Raw genomic sequence first — 8756 nt, 5'->3', positions numbered from 1 at the left:
CACTCATCTGTTAGATAAACTGGAGCGAGCACCAAAGATAATAGATAACTTACAAGGCTATAAGACCACGATCGCTAAAATAGACGACGAGATAAAAACTCTTAATTTCGAACATAGAATCAAAAGTATACAGTATTGGGGACTAATCACGCTCCAGATATTAGGGTACATAGCATTGAGCATGCTAGGTATAGACGGAATAAACAAGATAGAAGTATTCAAATGCATCAAAAAATGTATACCGAACAGTCTGTGTATCAATTTATTTTGTTGCCGAAATAAAACCGTAATCAATAGCCACAATGCGACATCTCCACTCCGATCAACACGTACCACCTCGAGGAAGAAGAGGAAGCAGCTGTGATCTTCAAGCCACGCCATGTCCGATTCTACAAAAGTCTTCTGAAGAAAACTTGATTGACCAAGTTCAATCTAAGAAGGGGGGAGGGCGAATGTCACAGGTGAAACTCAACTAATTACGCGATAAGATTGTCACAGGTGAAATTTAACCAATTATGCGATCAGATTCCAAGTGTCGTGTCACGAGCGACCACCTGGATGGCATCCGATCACTTTACCAGTTCCCAGAGATATATGACCAACGTCTTCTCCCACTCCAACTAATAAACGATATAAATACTCCTCCTAAAATCATCCGAGTCAGTCTGAATAATTCTGAACAGGTCTGAGTATTAAAAAAGCCTATCGTTGCAAATCGAAAAGCGTCTACCATATAACAATTGTAAAAAATTATGTTGAAATAAAGAATTCGACCTCCTGTTTGGAGATCGATATTTTCTTTAAGTCGCTTGTTAATTATTACGTGACACGTACATCGATGATTTCCTCATAGCTTCAGTCGACGAAAATCAACATCGCGAACACCTGAAAATTTTGTTCAACCGCCTCAATAATTACGATGTAGCGATAGGCCCCACGAAATGCGAATTCGGCGTACACAAAATCACATTCCTCGGATACTTGGCAAACTCCGACGGAATTAAGCCGCCGCCCGAACGTGTCCAAGCCCGCGAACGCCAAGCAACTACGCAGGTACCTCGGTATGATAAACCTCTACCGACGTTTCATACCGGGGAGTCGCAAAAACACTTAAGCCACTCAATGACCTGTTAAAAGGTGCGAAAAAGGGCAACGCGCCTATCGAGTGGTCGGAACAATCGGAAAATAGCTTTCACGAATCGCGATGTGCTCTCGTGGACGCCACAATGCTAGCGCATCCAATATCCGGTGCGCCCGTCAGCCTCACAGTAGACGCGTCCGACTACGCAGTAGGAGCCGTTTTACAGCAACGCGCGACCGACAAATGGCAATCGCTAGGGTTTGCTACGAAATCCTTAACATCCGCGCAACAAAAATATAACGCCTACGACTGCGAACTGCTTGTGATGTATACCGCCGTAAAACGCTTCCGACCTGCCGTCGAGGGCAGAGCATTTACAATGTTCTCCTTGACAATTTCGCTACCTTGATTATATAGCTCAGTTCACGACAGATATCCGGTACGTTAAAGGCGTAGAAAATGATGTAGCCGACGCGCTATCCCGTATCGAGACAGTTGTCGCTTTTTGCTAACGGGTGCTTTCCTCGGCTATAATGCTACACAGTACCCGGGCACCCCTAGGGCCATAGGGGTTGGGGTTACGCCCAACCATGCTACCTGGATTAGTTAGACCTGTAGGGGCTTTCACTTGTCTCAAGTCGGACGGGGCGCTTTCTAAACCCCACCGTCTCCCGGGACGGTTCCGGAGCAGGTGGGACGCTGCTCACCCGCCAAAAGCGATTCGGGGGAGCTAATACCCCTTAAATCGGCCCTCTTGCCAGCATCTCGGCCATCAACCGCTGCCACCACGAGTCCAAACCCATAATTGGCCGGGTCGAGGGTTCGCTACACCGTCTGGGCTTACACACGGCCCCCGTGGTACCATTCTTAGTCATTGGTGGGACTATCTTGTGGATGTACCGCCACGTCTCTGCCGGCCGGCGACCTGCTAACCGTGCTCGGCAAACCCAGATGAGACTCACGTTAGCGGGATCCGTAAGGTACAACGTACCCGGCAACATATCCCGACGGTCTCACCCTTCGCATCAGGATCGTGGGTGCGCTACAACCCAAGGCCGCTCTCCTGGCGACTTTCCCTGCGGTGTACATAGAGGACTCCCGTAAGCGGGACGATTGCCCCGACGGTCCTCCCTGGCTGCGGGAACGTGGGTTTGCCAGCCCCCATAGACTCACATAAGCGAGTCCTCCCTGTGGGATCCCGTATCGAGACAATCGAAAACGCGGTAGATCATCGAACGTTAGCAGTAGCGCAAGATAACGACGATGAACTACGCCAAATCCTCAATTCTGACTCTCGCGCGCTGCGGCTTGAGAAGATTCGATTTCCTGAAAAGGACGTCGAAATATACTGCAACACATCGAGCGGAACCTTGCGGCCGTTCGTACCGGAAGCGTTACGACACAACGTGTTTCAGTCGTTGCACGGACTTTCCCAACCGGGGATACGTGCCACACAAAAACTGGCGACGACGCGCTTTGTCTTTGTCACCGATATGGAAATTGATCAATTAACAGCAACGTCAATTTCCCTCACCTTCCGAACGAAGATCCGACCTTCCACGAACCCGATGATCTCGTGCCCTTAGACACATCCCATCATAGTTTTCCTCTGTGGCATCATTGTGACGGAAAGTCATTCTCTCGTGCGATCTCATCGACGAGAAAGAATAACATCTTTACGATCAGTGAATATTTCACGAGTCGGTTTTTGTGAAAGTATACATCTATTCTCCCGTTAACCGCGGGTTCGTTATCGAACCTGAGATCATTGTCATTAGTGTCGCGAGTGCCTAATCGCCGCGGTTAATTGTCAAGACTGTAATATCTCCATCGTTGCAATAAACTTCACCTGTGTTGTACCGCATCAATGGCTAATTCCTGTGAAGATTCATCTGACGCCCACAACCCTAATCCCTGCGCTTACCCGACATATATATAGAAATATAAAACAAAAGAATAAAAAAAAGGAAAGAGAGAAAATATAAAAGAAACAAAAAAATTTTTTTGAAACAGACCTTAGGCTATTTCTGGTGGCAGCACCAACCGTATCGATGGGGAATTTCAAATTAAAATTTCAAGTAGCGTTATTGTCATTAGTTTAAGAAACGGCAATCCCCCTGATAGAACGTAACATGGGCTTGTTTCGACGCTGAATGTAGCGTGCACTGCGTTCGGGGTGTGAAGTGAAGTAAAAAGAGCGGTTAAACGTCGAATTATCTCAATCAGGAACAAAATAACAAATAGTTTCCTTCAAAATCAGGGAATGATTGCATTTTGCGAACTGCTGAGCTTGCCTCGACACTGAACGTGGCGACCACTACGTTCGGGGTGTGAAATGGGATAAAAAGAGCGCTTAAACGTCGAAATATCTCAATAAGGAACGAAATAACAGAAATTTTCCGTCAAAATCGAGGAATGATTGCATTTTGCGAGCTACTGGGCTTGTTTCGACGCTGAAAGTTTTTTTTTTTTTTTATTTTTAAATAAGTCATTTTACAATTTGTCCATTAGGACATTTGGTAAAATATTATAGTTTGGGTTTTGATGAAATATAGCATGTGGATGGTTACCCCCAGCGGGACTCCATCTTCCAGGTTGTTTATTGTTTTATTGTGAGGTCTGCAGGGTGCTTCTTCTTTAGTCTTCTTTCTATTATTGTTTTATTCGTTTCAGCAACTAGCTGATTTGGGTGTGTTGCAAGTCTTTCTTTATACTTTTTTGCATATCTGGCGATTTCCTCTTTAACTGTTGGAATCTTTAAGTCTTTTCGTATATCTTCATTTCTGACGTACCATGGAGCGTTAACTATTGTCCTTAGGATTTTTGCTTGCTCTGTTTCCATTTTATTTATGTGACTCATTGCTGCCATTCCCCATAGTGGGACTCCGTATGTCCAGATTGGTTTGATTATTGTTTTGTATATATTTAGTTTATTCATTATGCTTAATTTAGATTTTCTATTGATTAACCAGTACATCTGCTTCATTTTTTCAGGTATTCTGTTTGTTATTGATTTTATGTGATGCTTCCATGTAAGGCGTGTGTCTAAATGTATTCCTAGATATTTGACATACTTTGTTTGTGTTATGTGGGCACCATTTAGTTGGATGTCTGGTGTTTTCCCTTTTCTAAGCGTAAATGTTATGTGATTGCACTTACTGGTGTTCGCTTTTATTTGTTTGCTTTGCAGCCACTTTTCAATGTGTCGTCATCGGAGGGAAGGTATTGGGCACGCAATGATTCTTCACTGGAACTACACATCTTCCGTGTACAATCGAAGTGTCTTTTATTAGCACGAGTATGGGTTTACAGAGTCAATAAGCGATCGCGGGGATTTGACACTGGTGACAATGGCCTAAGGCCCGATAACGAATCCGCGGTCAACGGGATAACAGATGTATGTTCTCACAAACTCTAAATCCGGCTCTTTGTTATCAAAACGTGGAAAATTCGTAAAGACGTTATTCTTTCTCGCCGATGAGGTCGCACAAGAGAATGCCTTTCCGTCGCGATGATGCCACAGAGGAAAACTATGACGGGGTGTGTCTAAGGGCACGAGATCATCGGATTCGTGGAGCGATGCCTTCGTCCAGAAGGTGAGGGAAATTGACGTGGTTGTTAATTGGTCAATTTCCATATTGGTGGTTAGAAAAGGATGCTAGCCACCCTTGAGAGAGAGAGAGAGAGAGTTGTTAGCGAAAGCGTCGTACGTGAGAAAAGAAGATTTCTCATATCTCTCCGCAGTAGGTGACAAATTTAGTAGCTGCGAAGACTAAGACTGTTTGTCAGTTTGACGAACCTCGGCTAAATAAATTCTAAGATTTATAGCGGGTCCTTAGGCTAGCTGAATATGTACTATGGAGATGCATCGATATCTGGCAATCATCTTATTCAAAGGATGCGGTCTTTGTGTAGCAAGCCACGGGACAGAATCCGTTGGAGTGTTTACTGCCGCGTGCCGCTGCTGTATTTTTTCAAGGAGAGCTATACGGTTACTCTATGCCTTTGTTTAGGTAAACGTTTATCCCTTGACCGCGGCTACGTTGGCGACTGATTGTCGCCTCGGGCCCAATCTCATTGTTACAAATCTCGAATAAACACAATCGGATTGAATGATAATTATTTAACTGTGGCTATGGTAAAGTCCGGATTACAATATTACGGGATTCTCCCCAAGTTCCGAAGAGAGGCTCCAGTGTTCTTTCATCTCCGACATATATATATTATTATCAAATCGAACAACTGATAATCTGGTAAACGTAAAAAAATAGATATACGAAACTACCTTGTGAAAACTATATTACAGAATATTCAACTAAACCAAATGAAGATTTAACCAACAAAATAATATGTATATGTAGGAACGTTATTTTATTAGTTTGTAGGTAACAGTATGATAAATACAATATCGTTTGCACTCACACGAAAACAGATACAATACTCCGTTTCGCGTATTTATTTCTCACTACTTTTACGACACAACAGCACAACGATCTTCACACGACCACGATAGCTCAACCATGCTCATTTTTCCCTTAACATACCTTGGTAACGCTCACAACACTCCTTGACAACATTAACATATCTTGACAACGCTAATAAACAATTACCCCTCACGCCACGTCCTTCCCTGATGTCACACTATCTCATATATATATAGATATGCAAAAAAATCAGCATCGTTCATAATCAACAGAAATGTCACACGATTCTTCGTTCTTGCTCACGACACTTGACACGTTGACTATGTCTTCTGGGACCACTCACACATTTTTGGAACCACTCTTCCTCTTGCGCTGAAGGGATACATGTAGCAAATAAAAGATGAACGAAACTGGACAAATTAAATATAATAAAACAAAACAGAATACGCATTGGGACAGTCCGCATAGGAACCCTTGACGAAGGTACCTCCGTATCCATCATTTAAAATCATAATCATCAAAACTTACACTCGTGGAAAACAATAAATCAAACCAAACACCGGAGGCAATAATCACATGGAAATATTAATCAAATGAGCAAAATATATCTTATATACAACGGAATATAAAATTATAAAATGACGCCATCAAATAACTTAAGCACGACACTATTGTCAAACAACATAAACACATAGAACGTCAAGACACATTTCACGAAGTCTCTCCATACACTGGAAGCATACAGCAGGGAAGATTTCCCCGACCGGAAGAGCGGTGACATAGGAGAACATCCAGGACTTCGGCAGAAGTCTCCTCAGGGAAGCGAGCCTTCGCACAGTCATCTGTATCGTCTTCATGAGCAATCCACACATTTTTGGAATCTCTTCTCCTCTGGCGCTAAAACAATACATACAAGATCAGGGAGACAAACGGGTGAAATACCATAGGAAACAGTACAAAGTTAAAATAAATAAAATGATACATACTTATACAACATAATCTGTATTCACAAAGAAAATATAAAAACCACAACAAACTAAAGTACCGAGTAAACTTAAACAAAATAAAACACATAAAAAGCAACACTAAGAATAATTTATTCGATCTACAATATCGAACAAAATACATACAAAATCTACACTTACGGAATATAAAACATACACTTACTAGTAAACTAATACTTATATACCTAAAATTATTGATATATATATATATATATATATATATATATATATATATATATATATATACAACATATAAATGGGATACTATTATTAAATAAAATCAAAGTCAAGAAGCGGAGTGTCCGGGCACAGTTCATAAAACCTTTGTATACATCATGAACGCACTACACGGGAAATTCCCCTTTCACCAAAACGACAATGGCACTAGTAAGCGTCCAAAACCACTACAGGAATTTCCTCCAGGAACCAAACCATTGCACAATCATTCGTGTCAAGGACTTCGATCGAAGCAGATCTGGGTGGTAACTCAATAATGTCCTCGTCAGACAAGGTTAAATCAATAACTGGGGAACAATCGGGATGAGACGCCGATGACGAGGCCATTGTACCAGCTTGAATAGAGGACAGTTCCTTCAGTAATCTCAATTCTCTTTTTTGGCGACGTACTACACCCCCACGTCGACCACCCCTTCGCAAACGATTCGGATTCCTCTTGCGTAGTTTATGCTTCTGATTCTTCCTTTTCTTCCTCTTCCTCTTCTTCCTCTCACACTGGAAAACACAAGAAATAATGAGAAAAGAATGAATATCGACTAAAGAATGAAAGAAAAGGGACAAATATAAAGAATAAGTTTTACACACTTCCACGACTGGATCAGAAGACACAGGAGCCTCCATCACGAATACCTCCACACCTGAAAGAAAACATAAAACATTAATAAACAAAATCCAAAGATAACAATCATATAGAACTAATGGAAATCCAATCGACGTGAACGAACATGAATAACGTGAATAACAAACAACGAAACCTAACGAACACGCCGTTACGAGTACAGGGAGATAATCTCAAAATGTAAATCTCACATCTTTATAACTAGATCAAAATACCGAGCTGAACCGTCAAAACCACGCACAACGTATTAAAATAAATTGATGCCGTAATTAAATAAAACTCCGATATCAAGTGCAATGATCGTATAAAATGCCGATCAAAAATCCAAATAATGTGAACAAATAAATAAATAAATNGATCAAAACTTATAGAAACTACGCATCACAGACAACCACTTCACATAATTTTCCATGAAATAATATATTAAAACTCACTATTAGGCAAAAATACTTTATTGGAAGAAACACGAAACAACACGTGCTACACGTACAACGGCTCCACAGAACAATAGAAGTCCCATTACCACCTCCACTAAAACTCGCAAGGAAGCTTCCAGAACCACCTCCGATAACGATACACGTGCCTTGAACGTTACCATCGGCATCAGCATGGAAAATTCCGCAAGGCCCCCAGATGCATCTTCAACAAGGACACGCTGCCACGCGCCTGAGCGTTCCCACAGGCATCAGCAGGAAAGGTTGCGGTAGCCTCCCAGACGCAACATCAGCAGCTACGACAAAACAAGAGACATACCCTTACTGAAAACTAAGTCAAGCAATAGATCTTGACATTCTCTCACGTAGCAGCAATGAGAAACTAGGAATCTAAGACATCGGTAGTAAACAAGATGATGAAGCAGACGAGATATCAGCAACAACAAAAATCCACGTTTTCTCGCGTATGATGGCGGGAGCCCCAAAACTGCAAAACTGCGACTCCCACAGCAGTGAACTACCATGTGACTATCACCCCATAACTTATGAGACTTAATCACGTGGGGGATCTATGTTCCCTGTGTCAACCTGTGTACAACGGTGTTTAACCTATTGAAAACAATTATTGACTTTCGCACTCCTCCTCCCACTGTTAGCAATTCGCTCATCTTTGGACAAGGCTTGCGAAGTCACACAGGTCTCACAGAGAGAGAGAAAAATTAATTAAATGCCAAAAGCAAGAAGGAATCGTAAAGATCAGAGTCACCTCAGCAAAAAGCGAGCCGAATATTGGTATAAGCGACTTATCACTGCCGAAATTAAAAGAGAAGAGAAAAGGCGTCGAGAAAAATTACGATTAATTAGAGAGGGTCCTGAACCCAGTTTCTCGCCCTCGAGTTCACCGATACCCGAACATTCGAGTGTGACCCACGATAAATCGCACTCCCCTCGGTTTCC

General features: G+C 42.3%; 1 long non-coding RNA gene across 1 annotated transcript; it reads right to left on the bottom strand.

The window, feature by feature from the left end:
- Positions 1 to 7157: 7157 nt before the first annotated feature.
- Positions 7158 to 8044, bottom strand: LOC122577009. Its single transcript, XR_006320002.1, has 3 exons — positions 7800 to 8044; positions 7332 to 7384; positions 7158 to 7241 (listed from the first exon to the last, which is right to left on the bottom strand). It is a non-coding gene; the product is annotated as an uncharacterized LOC122577009 (long non-coding RNA).
- Positions 8045 to 8756: the final 712 nt, after the last annotated feature.

The sequence above is a fragment of the Bombus pyrosoma genome, linkage group LG17, assembly GCF_014825855.1.
Source record: "Bombus pyrosoma isolate SC7728 linkage group LG17, ASM1482585v1, whole genome shotgun sequence".
NCBI lineage: Eukaryota > Metazoa > Arthropoda > Insecta > Hymenoptera > Apidae > Bombus > Bombus pyrosoma.
This window is presented reverse-complemented; position numbering and strand designations above follow the sequence as displayed.